Consider the following 16,473-nt stretch of genomic DNA (forward strand, 5'->3'; position numbering starts at 1 on the left):
ATTAAATATAATTCCATGCTCACAAATTAATTTGACTTGCACTTGGAAGTTTGAAATAGACCTTGGTGGCTTAGGAGAACCTCTTACAATCAAGTAAGATAAGTGCCTACCATGGGTACTAATTGTGTTTGCAATGTATGGATGAAATAGTTATTTCAATGATTTACTTGAAATTTGTTGATTGTACAAAAAATGGAGGTGCATGTGTGTTGTCGAGTTTGTTGTATTTATTGTTTGAACTTAACTAATGGGCAACTCTACAAATAATATTCTCACCCATATGCATGTGTGTGCCTCTAGAAAGAAGCCATTTGCACCATTATTGAGCCCATATTGCATGTTGATGTTGAATATGCAAATCTCAAGAAGCATTCATGCCTTGAACCTTAAAGTGTGATGCATCCTTTCTTAAAAGTTTAGGATGAATGGTTTGTTCCCTACGACCACAAGATTGTGAGTTTGTAGTTTCCCTTCTGCAAGTTAAATCGCTGCCTTATTATCTATAGATGTCTTGTAATATACCCCCATTTAAACCTTTGTTATTCTCACAATAGCAATGCTTGGTGCAACTAATAAAACCCATGTTTATCCATGCATTAATATGTAATAAGGACATGTATAATGTAGATTAATTTGCAGTGAGATTGTATGTATACATAGGCTACAAGTGAGAGGATTAGTCAAAACCACATGTGTATGAAGTTGAAATTGAGAACTCTACTTGCACAAAAGTTAAACCAAATTAATCTAAATTTCTTACTCATTATCCCCCCAACTTTGGATATGGTGAGAAATAGAGTAGAGGGGACTGAGATAGTAGACCCTTTCCCTCTCCCATAAAAAACAATCCCCCAAATCACATGGCAACCCCTCCTTGCTTCATGATTAATATCAAAGCATTTTATACTTGAAACAAACTTGTGGATATAAATTGCAAAATAAAGATATTGCTAATGTTTCTTGAAAGATCATTGGTATCTCGAGAGGTAATGTACAATTAACTATTTATGAATACTCGATCCTTATCATTTTCAAGCGGTTAATGAATCAAACAAAAAATGGAAAAAGGGCAAGAAGCAAGTCTTTTGAGCGATTTTTTTTTTGGGAAACCCCTCTATTCTTGTTCCCCATAGTTCACTTATTCCACCCTTAGATGTACCCACCTCCACTTTCACGTCCACCACCACCACCATCACTACCTTCACCACCACCTTCATTGTGTGTGTGTCTCTCTCTCTCCCCTCCTCTCTCTCTCTCTCTCTCTCTCTCTCTCTCTCTCTCTCTCTCTCATTTGCAATGTGGAAACATTTGTGCAAGTACTCCATATCGATAAAACTTGTATTACATTAGATTGTGGCTTGTGTTGCAACAAACAAACCTCTCTCTCTCTCTCTCTCTCTCTCTCTCATTTGCAATGTGGAAACATTTGTGCAAGTACTCCATATCGATAAAACTTGTATTACATTAGATTGTGGCTTGTGTTGCAACAAACAAACCTCTCTCTCTCTCTCTCTCTCTCTCTCTCTCTCTCTCTCTCTCGTTTACAATATAAAACAATAAAACAATTTCTATAAGCAATCTAGATCTAGATTTGTATTACATTGATCTCTGGTAAGTGTGCTATTGTTCCACAATTTGAGAGACTGATAGTAAAAGATTATCATAAATTTGATCATAGCTAACCAAGAGAGGTATGTCTATATTTTCTCAACAAAATAAAATGATTTGCTCTAAGAATTAGCTTAGTATTTGCTTTGTTGGTCACACTATGGGTAAGCTTTGGGAAAGTTCTACTTCCAAATATGAGATGCAAGTTCTCTTTGGTAAGCATAGGTTGGTGTATAAACGTATTTATTGGCCCTAACAACCTCGTTAAACATTGGTTAAAAAATAAAAACTCAATATCAAAGCTTGCACATTTGTGGATTATTTATTGTGGTGGCAAGAAGGGACATTAATTGTTGAAAACAAGTACAAATTCGATGCTCAACCAATATGCTTACTCTGTGTGTGTGTGTGTGTGTGTGTGTGTGAAAACAATTCAAACAATTCTAGTAACTCTCTCCTGTAATACTACAATACTATATTTGGGCTTCTCTTACATTAATAGCTTTGGACCTTCCTTTATCAAAACTCTCTCTCTCTCTCTCTCTCTCTCTCTCTCTCTCTCTCTCTCTCTCTCTCTCTCTCTCTCTCTCTCTCTCTCTCTCACATCAAATTTCTCAATTTAAAGTTTTTGGCCTAAGTACACAGACTAAAAAGTCACATTTGATTATAATTTCAATACTATAAAACATTTTTAAATCTTTGATAAGGTTTTTATTTTTCCAAATACACAATGCAAAGACAATATAGTTCATTCACAAAGTCTCAATCTACTATGTCTCACATTAAAACATGTCATGAATATACACATAATATGATATTCTTAGTTAGTAATTATTTTTTATCTCTTTTCTCTCATCCAAAAACTATATATGTATATTCTATCTTTCTCTCGACTCTATTGAGTCCCAATGACGAGAGAGAGAGAGAGAGAGAGAGAGAGAGAGAGAGAGAGAGAAAGAGAGAGAGAGAGAGAGAGAGAGAGAGAGAGAGAGTCACCAAAGATAAACATAGTGAGAAATGAAGATAAGGGCCATGCACACACACACACACATAGAGATAGAGGTGCACACACATGCACTACTTAATTTATTGCTTAGTTAATAACTTAATTACTAATCATTTTTTGTTTAATTACTAAATAAAAATATAAAGAGAGGGGAGAAGAGAGAGACAGAGATGAATGAGAGGAGAAAGTGAGACAAACGAGAGAGAGAGAGAGAGAGAGAGAGAGAGAGAGAGAGAGGAGATTATGTGACTTGCTTTGATTTTTGTTTTGATTGAGAAGGGGATTGCTAGCAACCTATTGAGAGGAGGTTGCCAACAACCCCTCCTCAAGATGAAAAATACTTTCACAAGTCTCCTCCATTATTTCTTTGAGTGGATTTGTGAAATATTATTTCATGAAATAGGGGGTTACCAATAACCCCTTCTAGGTGAAATAAAATTTCACAAATCCTCTCTAAATTATTATTTTTTCACTAACTACGGGGCTATCGACAATCCCTTCGTGCATTACAATGTGAAACATATCAGTATATTAAAATATTTTGTTGTTAAAGTTTGAAGTGTAAAATGAAGAATTCTTGGAAAGAATAACAGCTATAGATAATGATGCATTATGGAACTATATTTTATGGAGATTGTGAAGCAATTGCTTGTAAAGGTCTATTGTAAATGAATGTATAACTTCAATCCATATGTAAGCCTACTCAAATGAGAAAGAGAGGGAGCAAGAGAAAGAAAGAGAGAAACATGTAAGTATAAGTGGTTATCTCTGTGGTTTGCTCGTGTGTACATAGTTAAAGTACTAACATATCAAGATGTAATTATAAAATACATGCAAAGAAGGGAGAGAGGGGGGATGTGAATGTATAAAAGTGTGATTTCACTTATGTATGCATAATTGAACCACTAACATTGTGATAGTATTATCAAAGATAAGCACATAAGTTTAATCTAGTAATGTAAATAAGTTAAGGAGAGAGAACTACTAATGCATTATTAGAGAGAGAGAGAGAGAGAGAATTGGGGTGAAAAGTCAAAGGAGAGAGAGGGGTTAGGAGGAGAGGGAGATGCATGTCGTGGGTTTCCAACAAATGAGACAGAGAGAGAGAGGGGGGGGGGGGGGGATGTGTAAGTGTAAGTGTATTTGGTTTTGCTCATGTATGTACAATTGAAGTACTAATGCATCACGATGAAATTATAGCATATGTGCAAATAATTGAGAGAGGGGGGTGTGAATGTATACTTGAGTGTGATATCACTTGTGTATATGTAATTCAACCACTAACATTGTGATAATATTATAAAAAATAATCAAATAAGCTTAATGTGGTGATGTAAAGAAGTTAAGGAGAGAGAACTACTAATGTGTTGTTAGAGAGAGAGAGAGAGAGAGAGAGAGAGAGAGAAAGAGGAAAATTGGTTGTGGTTCTGATGAGGAGGGGGAGAGCACGATGTGGTGGTGGTGGTGGTAGCAATGGAGGAGTAGTAGTGGTGTTTGATATATGCCCAAATGAAATAGAGGACCAAGTGGACTATGTGGAATAAAACTAGAGTTTGCTAAAAAAGGCTCGCTCAAAAGCTCACTCCAAAAGCTCGCTTCTTGCATGCACTCACAAAAATGACTATCTATCTATCATTTTGAAGTTAAAGGTTGAACTCTTGTGAAGATGGAAAATGTTGATCACTTTGTGGTTAGAAAAATTGGAATTGTTAAGTCTTTCTAGTTAGAACAATTGAACTCTTTTTATAAAAAAATCATGAATGGTGTTGCCTACAATAGAAATTTTGAATAAGAAGATACATTTCCCCATCCTTTGAGTCCATTGAAATAAGTGAATTCTTCTACATTATATAACTTGGTCTGCTATCCCTATTCAAATGGCCTTTGTTCTTCTACTTTTTGTTCCATCTCTTGTACCTTCTCTAGGTGCTTTTGGTAGACTTTAGTGTGAAAAAATGGGATCGAATTATGACTTGTAGCTATTTTCTAGGAGTTGAGCTTCAAGATCTTGTCCACAATAAATGGGTGACAAGTGTATACATATTCTTATTCCTCCCATACTACTACTATTATGAAAGTTTGTTACTTTTCTAGTAGTTTGCTTGATTGAATACACGAACAAATATAATCATTATATCTTCACACTCTTTTAAGTACTTGTCAAATGTGAATGTTGTGTTTGGGCCATCTACTTTGCTATTTCAATAATACATAACTTGATCAACTTGGGCTTCAACCTTGTTAAGGGTTGTGGTCAAGGACAGTATATATCATGTACCATTGGAGTTGATTTATTAGTTGTCCTATCTAGCTTGTAGTTTGTATCCATTTTTGTTCAAGCACTAGAAGTGTATTTCTTGGCTAAGTTGGTGGGTGTTGTTAGAGTAGGGAGCTACAACTATTTCAATTCCACTCCTGATTAGAAAGTAGTAACTATGAATCCAATGGTTTAGCAGCACTAGCAATTGAGGTTGATTGTTGACTCGGATCCATGGATGGATTATAAGTAGGCATTTGTTTAGAAGTCTTGGATGTGGAATTGATAATAGTTTGGGCTTGCTATTCTCAACCTTTTGGTGTTTCAATTGCTTTCCCTTTAGGATCCGATTTCTTTGGTTTGAGCAACATTATTGCTACAAATGTTATTGTATTTCTTAATTTGGCTTTGGTAACATTGGTTCTTTAGACACCTTCAAGTGTTCAAATGGAACTACCTTCGATTGTTACTCTTTTCCATTTGATGATTTTGATGTCTTCTTCTAATAAATGACAATGGGCTTGTGGCCTATAGTCTCTATTTGGTTTGGCAAATTTGGTTCCTTAGCCTATTTAATGGTATTGGTTTCTGTTTAGATGTAGCTTTCTTAATCTTTGCAAGGTTAGCATTGGAATAGTCTATGGTGTATGAGGATTTTGCTCAAATGGTCTAGGTAACAAGATCTATTGATTGCTAATATGATAACCTTGAGCATCACAATGTGAGACCAAAAGAGAAAAATAAATAAAACATTGCCTTACACTTGAACACAAAGCAAGAACTCCAATCCACTACTAGACTCAAGTCACCTCAAAGCAAGAGAGATATGGGCCAATAAAAGTATTCATATATCAAAACACATACATACAACTCAAACAACCTCTTATAGCTCCAGCAATAGAATATAACATCACTAATTTTGTGGTCAAAACTTAGTGGTACATGGTGTATAGAGGATGTGCCCACTTCACAACTACTCTTTGATGAGCTTGATAGCTCTCACACTTGGAGAATAACCCCTTGTTGGCATGAACAACACATCAAAAATGGTAAACACCAAAAAACTCTCAATATTAGACATAATGATAACTTTGTACCCATAGTCTTCATAAAGAAACTCCAAGCTTTCCACCTAAGGTTTGGAAACTAAAAGCTTGCTTTGTTGTCCCACACTTAAGGATCTAAACCATGTATATGTTAGTGTTCAATGATTAGGTATATATGCATGCTTACATAGGTTATTACTAAATTAGAAGACAACTCCATGGTTCTTCTTGCTAATATAATCAATGAAGCAAGGAAGTCTGACGGATGAAGATGGGAAGAATTGTCATGTGGAGGAAAAGAGCCACTTGGAGAAGGACATATGGAGACACCAACAATAGGTTGGACAAAAGTAATAAGTTTAACTAAGTGATTTTTAAAGGATAGGGTCTCCATTGTATTAACCACTAGTAACAATTAAAGTAATTGGTCTCTTCCTTGAGTGCATTTTTTAATTTGATTTTGTGGTTTATTTGATAGCAGTAGGGTTAATGAGAAGTAGGGAGAGAAGAGTGCAAGTGATTTAGGGAGATAGGTCTAACCATAGGTTTTGAAATGGAGATGATTGACCAAAGCCACTATATGTTCCTAACTTAAGGACCCCTATGTAGTGTAGTGCCCATGAGTGCATATTTCTTTTTTTATTCCATTTTGAATAAATATATAGTGCGCCTTACAATTAGGCTTCTAATCTTACATAGAATGGATTGAAGGTGTTAGAAAGTGCCATACAATTAGGCTTCTATAATGGATTGGAGGTGTTAGTGATTGATATATCGATCAATCAATAATTTTGGCCCTCAAAAATTGACATATACGAAGAATACAAGGTCGTGACAATGAAGTACAACCCTTGATGTTGAAGTAGATGTTGCTGACAAAGAACCGTTATTATTAGTGAAGACTTGCATTTCTAATGGAGCAAGTTTCACATTCTTTCAAGAAAGTAACTCCTATAGAGGTAAAGGTCAAGGTCCATCTTGTTTGACCAAGCTATAGGCTCAATATTGATGATTCTTGTATACCATCGAGGATAGTTAAGGTTCATAAGTGTTCTTGTGTCTTCACTATTTCTACACCTTTAAGCTCTTCCAAGTGTTTTTTTTTGGGTGGTATTTTTAAACTCAAGCTTCTATCGTTTGTCACCTATGTGTTCTTGCATTCAATTGATGAAACTTGAAGGTAACATGTAGTTTAATCTAATTCGTAGCTCATTCTTATAGCTCATTTCCTCCCCTTGCACAAGAGATGTTGTAATGCTTCTAAGCCATGCAAGGGAAATACTCTTATGGTGTGCATTGATCTTTTGTTATTTAAATACAAATAAATCTAAGGATTTTATTGGTTATATACAATTTAGTAGGCTATAAAATACTACTATTTTTATTTGGAATAAACCATTGACAATTTTAGGATTGTATTGAAGAGATATAGTATCATTGAGAAGATGCAATTTCCTGGCCAGGAATGAGAAGCAATGGTGTCTAAAATCATATTGGCTTGGGTTAGTTGGTTGGTCATATGCAACTGTTCCTTTGTCAAAGGTTTGCCAAGAAGAGGGTGTTGGATCCTTAGTTAATGGAAATTCTTGCACGGTTGCCACCACTTGTAATGAAGTGGGAGCTACATACATTGGATCACATGTGAAGGTTTTAGTAGCTCTTCTTTGCTCTATCCTGGATATTGCACAACTACCTATTTGGAAGCTCGAATGGAATACCATTCCCATTGAAATGTGGTTTGTCATAATGCTTTTCATTCCAACTCTTTTGCTTCTTTTAGACTCTTTTGATAATGTTAGAAATCAAAGGTTGGGATGAATTGAAAATTCTCAGCTAAGTATTTAGGAATGAGTTATAAAAACTCCTCTATAATCATTGAGTATCATGTGTAGATGTGTTCATGCACTTTCAATGTCACTAGTAATGCTAAAAGTGGCTCGTGTCCTTGCATCAATCTCCTTAGTGCACTACATGAGTGATTGATTCTCTATTTGAGCTAAAGGCTTGGGTGAAGAGCACATGGTAGTAGTTTTTGGGCTGATGGTACTTTTTGAAATAGATATTGCGTCCCATTTCATCAAAGCATTGGTGGCTTGTTCCTTGGCTAAGTTGCCTAGTTTAGTCATAGTTGGGGGTTACAATTATAGGGGTTCAACTTTGTATTTGGAGGTAGTATTGACCGATTTTGTGGATTTGGTGATGTTAATACATGAAGACAACTAGTCACTTGAATTTGAATCCTTGGATTGATTAGAAGTATTCCTAGGCTTAGTGGTTTTGATGTGCTAACAATGCTTTTCACTTCTTATTGTTATGACTCTTTGTTCTTCCTTTTAGAATCTATTTTGTGGCTAGAGGGTGACAAAGATTATTTTGATTTGGACGGTTTCATACTTTTGGATAGGTTGCCTTAAGCTATTCACATATTAATAGCTTTCTTTTATCTTTCCTTTTTTACGAAGTTGCAATATTGGATTGTTGTTGTTTTGGTTCATGCTTAGACACATTGGATTCCTTTACATATTAGCTTGTTATAGTTTAGCAATTAGAGGCTCTATTGCCTTCTTACCATAGATAAGCAATTGCGTTTCAAATAGTGGCTTGGTTGGCTTTGACCCCTCAATTGGCTTGGCTCTTGATCTAGATTTACACAACCATATCTATCAATTCCTCATGTAGTACCGTTGAGCATGTAGTAGCGGTTTGGTTATGCATTGCTACGTTGTGCTAACTCTCAATTGATGCTTGCAACTGTAAGCTTTTGGTCTCCTCTTTCATTTATTTGAAGCCTTTTGATGTCCATCTTTGATAGCCTTGAGAGCTTTTTCAGTACTCTTGGTAATGTTGATTTCTCTTGTCTACTCTAGAAGGAGTCTTATTGAGTGGCCTTCATTTTTCATCTTGAACTTTAAGTAACTCCTTAAGCACTTTCTTGCTCTCCTTAGGTTATTGTGGTTGAGGCTTAGCTTCTTACCTTTTCCATGGAAATAAGCAAGATTACATTCACTTAATCTCGACACTTGGTAAGGTCAAGTATATCCATTCTACTTCTTTAACTCATAAACTATTAGAGAAATTGGGAATCTACCAAGTTCCACTCTCAAATTAGAAATAAAGTTTTGACCATGTGGCTAAATCTTAATCCCTTATTTGAAGATGGAACTCGATATTATCATCTATATAGTATCTAGAAAAAGTTTCACCTTCTAAGGAAGGGAGTAACAATTTGACCATGTGACCAAATATTGACCATCCTATGAGTTCCCAAAGTATATGAAAACTCCTAAACTCCCTAATATAGTGTTTATATCACATTTAGTCATATACTTAACACTTGGTAAGGTTGTGACAAGCTTGATGCTTGGCAAGGTTAAGTATATCCATTCTAATTTATAACCAATACCATATTTAGTCACATACTTGAAAGGTCCTTAGTTGGTATGTTTTTTGTTTTGATGGTCATGGGAATTTTACATGTGCCCATAAGAGTTTATTGTTGCATTTATTGGTACCTTAGACATATTGTAATATTTAGCAATACAAGTAATTTAAGATGCTAGATGCTTTATTTCACTTGAGTAAGCTTCAAGAGTAAAAACATTTGGGGATTTTGAAGACCTTACTTTTATTGAATTTTGGCATATTGGTGAAATTCTTGATGGAAAAAACATGGAGATTAAATTTTGGCCTTCTAAATGTTTCTCAAATACTAACATAAAGCAATACATTCATATAGCTCATTGCCACAATTGCAAGGGTCAAATGGATCTAAATTTTGAATCTTGAATCAAAGGTTATGACCATTTTAAGTTACGAATTTTCACGCACGAGCTACATGTGAGTAGGGATGGGGTGTGTTTTTTTTGCTTTTTGCAATTCTAATTTTGCAAAAATGTGAATAGCCACTAATTTGAATAAAATATCTTTAAACAAACTCAACTTAGATTTCTTCACACTTAAGGTAAGCCCTCCCCCTTCGTTTAGCTTGGAGGAGATACCACTCTATGGATATAGGTGAAGCTAGAGAGAGCCTCCGTGTGTGTGCATGCGTGCGTGCGTGCATGTGTGTGTGTGTGTGTGTGTGTGTGTGTGTGTGTGTGTGTGTGTGTGTGTGTGTGTGTGTGTGTGTGTGTGTGTGTGTGTGTGTGTGTGTGTGTGTGTGTGTGTGTGTGTGTGTGTGTGTGTGTGTGTGTGTGTGTGTGTGTGTGTGTGTGTGTGTGTGTGTGTGTGTGTGTGTGTGTGTGTGTGTGTGTGTGTGTGTGTGTTTTTTTTTTTTTATAAATCTCTTCTACACTTGTGCAAGAGCTTTTGCCAAATCCACTTTTTTCCTCTTCTCCATACATGCACAAAAGCTCTACCAAAATCCTTCGAAATCCACCAAGCTTTTTTCTTGTTGCCACATGTGCATGAAAGCTTTGCTAAAATCCATAGAGCTATTTTTCATGTTTTCAAAGTTTCAATTGTGTTCCATATTTTGTGTTGTCTTATCCTTTTTTAGTGGCTTTGTGTCGTATAGTTTATGTTGTTCAATTGTTGGATTTATTTGATTTCTTATCTGAATGTGTGCATATGCACATGGTCTGGCAATGTGTGGTCTTTTTGTGAAGTGCATGCTTCTTGTAGAGTTCATGGTTGTGTGTGGATGGGATATGTGTACTAATCTAGTTGCAACATGAAACTTATTGAGCTTTTCTATCCTTTATAACAATGTGAAACTCTAGCTTTTTCTCTCTTTTCCATGATTATATGGAAGCTCTATTCAATTTACTCCAAAAAGCATGACCCCTAAGAGAGATATCACAAAGGAAAGAAGACTATCAAAGAAGGCATTTCTAGAGAATTTGACAAGGGTGCTCTAGTAATAGACCCTAAAGATATCATCGAGGATGTAGATCGAATCATGCTTAGTCATTATAATTGAGTTTGAGCTATCTATTTTATTAAAGTTAAAAATGAATACTTTAGTAGTTAAATTTATTTGTTGATTAAAAAGGATTGTATTCATTACTTGGATGTGTCTACTTTATGATTGTGCTTGTGAATTAAAAAAAAGATTTAGGAGGATGTGGTTGTTGGATCCATGGGACCAATAGAAAGAGAATATGTGGTTGTCAGGTATTAACCTTTTTTGCAAAAGGGCTACAAAAGCAAGAAGCAACAAACAACAAACATATACAAAAAGAAACAATAGGTGTCAAAAGAAGTGAAAAGTGAGATACATGCAAGGATTAGGGAGAGAACCCAAAAGTGATGGCTTGAAGATACATTGACCGTGTCCAACTTGCGAGATTCAAAGCCTAGAGTGAAAAGTGCTCACTTGTCAATAGAGAAAAAAGACAAAAATAATACAAAGACATTGGATGCTTTAGAAAAATAAAAAATTAAAATCAATACTAGGAAGGTTCAAATAAATTTTTGTAAAATCATTATTGAGTGTTGGGTTCACTATTGTACAAATTCTAAATTAATGCATATTTAAGGGTGCATGAGTGGAGTGAGTTAGGATGTCTAGACATATCACAAGACTCTATAGGTAGGCATAAAGAGATCACGAGACGTGCAGGGCACCCTTGAACATAAGCCAGCCCAAATATTAAATTAAAGGTCACATACATATGGTGAGAAAAAACCTTATTGTAACTATGCCATTGACTAATACAAAGCATACTTACCTCTTTTCTTCCTGATAGTCTCATTTTCTTCTCTACATGGCTACCTCTTGCATGCTCGGTCTTAGAGAGATATGGACAGTCTTGTGAGAGCTTGTGAGCTTGCTCTTGGTTACTGTAGCAAAACTCTATTGCTTCCCCTCACCTTCTTGGGATCTTCCTAGCTTGAGAGGTGGAAGAGTAGAGACTTTGTTGCAAAGATAGAGAACCAAAGGGGGCTTTAGAGAGAGAGAGAGAGAGAGAGAGAGAGAGAGAGAGAGAGAGAGAGAGAGAGAGAGAGAGAGAGAGAGAGAGAGGTGGACTTGCATCGGCTTGGAGAAACAAGCAATGGTGACATACTCTTTATGTATGCAGGATGACCGAGCAAGAAGTATGGAGCTTGTGGTAGCATGCATTGGTAGAGTCATTGGAGCTTGGGAGCTCTCAACAAACATCTAGATTGCACATGATGAATTTTTGTGCATCAATTATTTTTCTTTGGTTATCTTCTTGCTTAACGGATTGTGGATTCTCATACGTCCAAGTTGAATGAGTGAGACAAGAGGGTAGGAGACCTCATGGGGTGAGAGACCATGAGTAGACTTGTCTTAGGGAGTGCATGACTGATATGCATCTTTCTGTCTAGATCTAGCATGTAGGTGAAGTGACCCTACATTGTGGTTCCTTTATCAAGACTTGATGAAATCTCTCTTGATGAGTCTCCAACGAAGGAGTAGAATACATTGAATCTAAGCAAGATGGGCTTTCTCACCATGATGGTTTCAATACAGAAACCTCTATATATAGATCCAATAGGTTCTCATCCTTACAAGTTTGCCAGGTACTCCAAAAGAAGTGCATAGCTTTCCATAGTTAGGATGGATGGAGATTTTAGAAAAAATAAAAAATGCAAACTACACTCGCTTGCCTATAACCACCATATCCTGCATTCTAGGAAACGACAAGTGATCCATCACTTGAATGTTCTTCATGGACTAAAAAGCCACAAAAATTGTAGGTTTCCACTCTGGTTTTACTAATTTTCATCAATTTTTACAATGGGATTTACTAGCATATTGCTAGTTGGGAGTTCAATAGCAACTGGCTAGTTGTGGTCAATAGTCAACTACATGTAAAGACTCTTGCTTGTGCATATCAATGCTATTAATGATTGGGTTTGAAGGACACATACAAGGGTCATGAAAACACGTGGGATTTGTTGTAGCACCCGTAACAATTAGGTGCATTACTTGTATGTAGTGATTTTTAGGCATAATTGGAAAAGCGTAAAGAACATGAGTATTGCTTGTATGTCAATGAGATTTTTTTATATTCTTTGCTGAAAATACATGTGGCTTATGGTTTGGGGAAGAATTCAAGAAAGGGTAGCAAGAGTGCACAAACAATCTAATCATAATCATTGTAGGTAGTCTGAGAAGACTAGAGCATGCATGCCTGACAAAACGAACGGGGCTAGTTGCTTAAATAAGTAAACTTAGTAAAAAAAATTCAATCTTGAATGTCAAATCTTCATGAGAAATCAAGAGTCCATGTTGATTGTTTTGTTTCTTACCGAATGATTGTTAATAGTTGATTTCAATGAAGATAGTGTGCTTAATAAGGTTGCAATTGAAATTGTTTTTGTGAAGCAATTGGATACTTTTTTAAACTAAAAATTTACTATTAAAACTCTTGGAAAGTGTTGAAATTTTTGAATTTTCATTGGTTTGAATGAAGTGCTTACACAACACTAGTCAGAGGTAACTAGTCCACGGTGCTTTTGTGAGCAACTTGTTCTTGGATGTATTGTTAACAAAATGATCAAAAAGGGTTTTCACTATAATATAATATATATGTCGGTAAGAAATTGCTGAAATTTAATTGGGAATCAAATCATTGTTTGTAAAAGCTACGTGGGATGAATAGGTAGACAAACTAGCTGCGGTGGTGTTACCATTAGTTAGTCGATGAGCTCCTAAAATTCTTAATATGCCTAGCCAAAGCAAGCCGCAAACCTAAAAATTCTCTAATGTTTATTGAGTATTAATGACAAGTGTTGCAGACTTCACATACCGCATTGAGATAGTCCTCTATATTGTTGACTATACAAGGATTGGAGAGTGCATAGTCTAAAGAGGTAAGGGATGAAATATGAGGTGACTTAATTTCCATGTTTATTTCAAAAAAATTACTATTATTTATAGCATTTGAGGTGTATCCCTGACTTGAGTTACATGAAAACTGTATAGATGAGGAAGGCGTGTTGTTGGACCTCTAGCCCTACCTTCATTGCTTCAGCCCTTGCTTCTACCATGATTCTCCTACTTTTTGCCAGGGCAAGGCATTTGGCCAGGTCCCTGACTCTTCCAAGGTTCCTCTCTTCCCCCAGGCCTCGGCCATCTCCTCCATCTTACCTTAACTCAGTCGCAGCTCTTGTGACAGCATTGTCACCACCTCATCTTGTTCTTTCCATATTGACAACATCTTTTTCTTGTCACATTTGTGGCAATTCAGCTCTTGTTTTAGCCATTCTTGCTCTTGGAGGGTCTCAAGGATTTGATTCTCTATCTCCAATAGCTTTTTTATTAACTCCGTGTCCTTTTAGCCCTAATCTCTGGCATTTCCTTTAGTATTTGTTCCTTTTTCCTCCTCTCCTTTTGGAACTTTACACGGGCTCGTGTCTTTACCCTCTTTAGCTCCTCGGTGAGCTCCTCTCCTAGGTTTCTTAATTGTTCGAATTGCTCCTTCATATCCTTTTGGTCTTGTATGAGGCTTGAGAAGTTCGTTTCTAGCCCCATTTCTCCCTCTACCTTTTCCACTTGTAGCTCTTTTGCACTTTTTTCTTCCCTTTTTGCCTCCATTTTCTTTCTTGCTTCTAATTCCTTCTTTAGGTCGTTCACGTGCCTTTGATAGATGGCTACTTGCTTTGTCTTCTCTAGTTGGTAGGTAGTGAACGGTGCCCTTTTTCACCTCTAACTTTGCCATGGCAGCCTTCTTATCTTCCTTCATCTTTTCAAGTTACCTTGGAGCTCCTATACCTACTCATCGTAGTTGACTGTTGTTGGTATGGACAATGGCATAGACGTTGTGGATGCTTTGACCTTGGATTTCTTTGGGCCCTTTCTAGATTTTGTGTCCATGGCAACAGGTCTCTTTGTCTCTATTATTGGGGCTCTGCCATCACCACTAGGCCTAGTAGGCTGAGCTGCTTCATCAATTTCAGCAAGTGCTATACCCACACCACCATGTTGCTTTCGTCCACTCCCCCTTCTGAGGTCTCTTGGGTGGTGACTGGCATGGCAATTAGGGCCAATGATGCTGGATTCATGGGGGCCTTTCCCTTGACTAGCACAATGGTCCCTTGAGCTCTTCCTTCTGTTGCGACATTGAAGCTTGGTTCATCACTTGGGCTTCTCCTCCTTGTGAGCTCCTCAGGTTGGGAGGCTTGCTCTACTGACAACCGCAAGGCTAGGGCCATTTTCTCATCTTCTTCTCTTTTTAGCCTTTCCTCATTTTCTATTTGCTTCCTTCTTTGTTCCTCTTCCTCCCTTCTTGACTCCTCCTCCACCTTTCTTACTCGCTCCTCTTTCTCTTCCTGATTCTTCCTCCGTGCATCTTCTAATTCTCTCAATTCCTTTTGTATGGCTTCTACTTCATTGTCTCCTCCTGCCATGGTTTTCTTCCTCTTTCCTGAGATGTTCAGCTTAATTTTTCTTTTTGCACCTTGGCTTGATGGGATTGAGCCCTCCTTCCCTTCCTCACTAATGGTTGTCTCACTCTAGGCCTCTTGTTGTTGCTGTTGGACTTGGGATTGGAGCTTCTCTCTTTTTGGCCAACTGGATGGGCAATCTGTGGGCTGGTGAGTGCTTGGGGGTTTCTTCTACCACTTCCTATCTTTCCAAGTCCCCCCTAGCCTCCTGGATGATGGCGGTGAGCACACCTCCAAAACCTATATTGGAGGCCTTAGCTGCTAGCTTTTTCCTTGTCGTCTCTATTGCTATGGAAGCAGAAGACTCCTCACCTATTGCTCTGGTTCTTGTGGCTAGCACTTTCATTGAGGATTCCATGGTCTTGCGTACGTAGCCATTCCAATTGATTTTGTCCACAGACTTGGCTTGCAAGTCTCTTGAGTAATGGCACTCCAATCCTGCTCATCAAGGCATTGTACCTTTGATTGGAGAATAAAGCACTGACTGTCTTTGCTTGTAGTGTGATGTCAAGGTTGTCGGGATGTCAACTAAGCTAACTCCATCATTTGTGTACACTTGGGCATTGTCCATCCTTGGCATACTGTAAACATCTCTCTTGGGTCGCCTCTCGGGGTTGTTGACTAGCCCTAGAGCTCTTTCCATTGTTTTAGCACTCAACACCACTTCCACTCTGCGAGTCTCTCCTCCTTGTCTCACTATCACAGTGCCACGACTTCTATTCACATCGAAAGTTTGCAGGAATTCTGTGCACTTGTTGTAGTTGATGGCTTCGTCTCCATATGTTTACCAAGGTTACACTAGTCGACAATCTATTTCACCACTTGCTCTTTCATCACTGCACTTTCTAAGTTCTAAATGCTTCTAAATTTAAGCTGATTAAAGGCCCTTGTTTCCATTATTAGGTTGTATTTGTCTTGCTCTTCTTCCATGAATAAGAGCTTGTTCCCTTTGTCATGCCCTGTCATCTCAGGTTCCTGTCATGATGCAACAACTCACTATTACTTAAGTTAAAACGACTTTTTGGGAAAAGATGAGGGGGTTCTGAATATATGCTATGGAAAGATGAAGTGCTTAGATATAGAATGAAAATTTTTGCTTCAAGAAGTCCACATAGTTCAACCTATAATTCCATGAACCCTTAAGTACAAATTGACTTTTATCAATCTTTAAGTTTGGTTTAAGGCTCAAGTCATGTTTT

The sequence above is a fragment of the Lygodium microphyllum genome, chromosome 20 (genome assembly GCF_053477565.2).
Source record: "Lygodium microphyllum isolate KBCC chromosome 20, Lygodium_microphyllum_v1.1.10, whole genome shotgun sequence".
Classification (NCBI taxonomy): domain Eukaryota; kingdom Viridiplantae; phylum Streptophyta; class Polypodiopsida; order Schizaeales; family Lygodiaceae; genus Lygodium; species Lygodium microphyllum.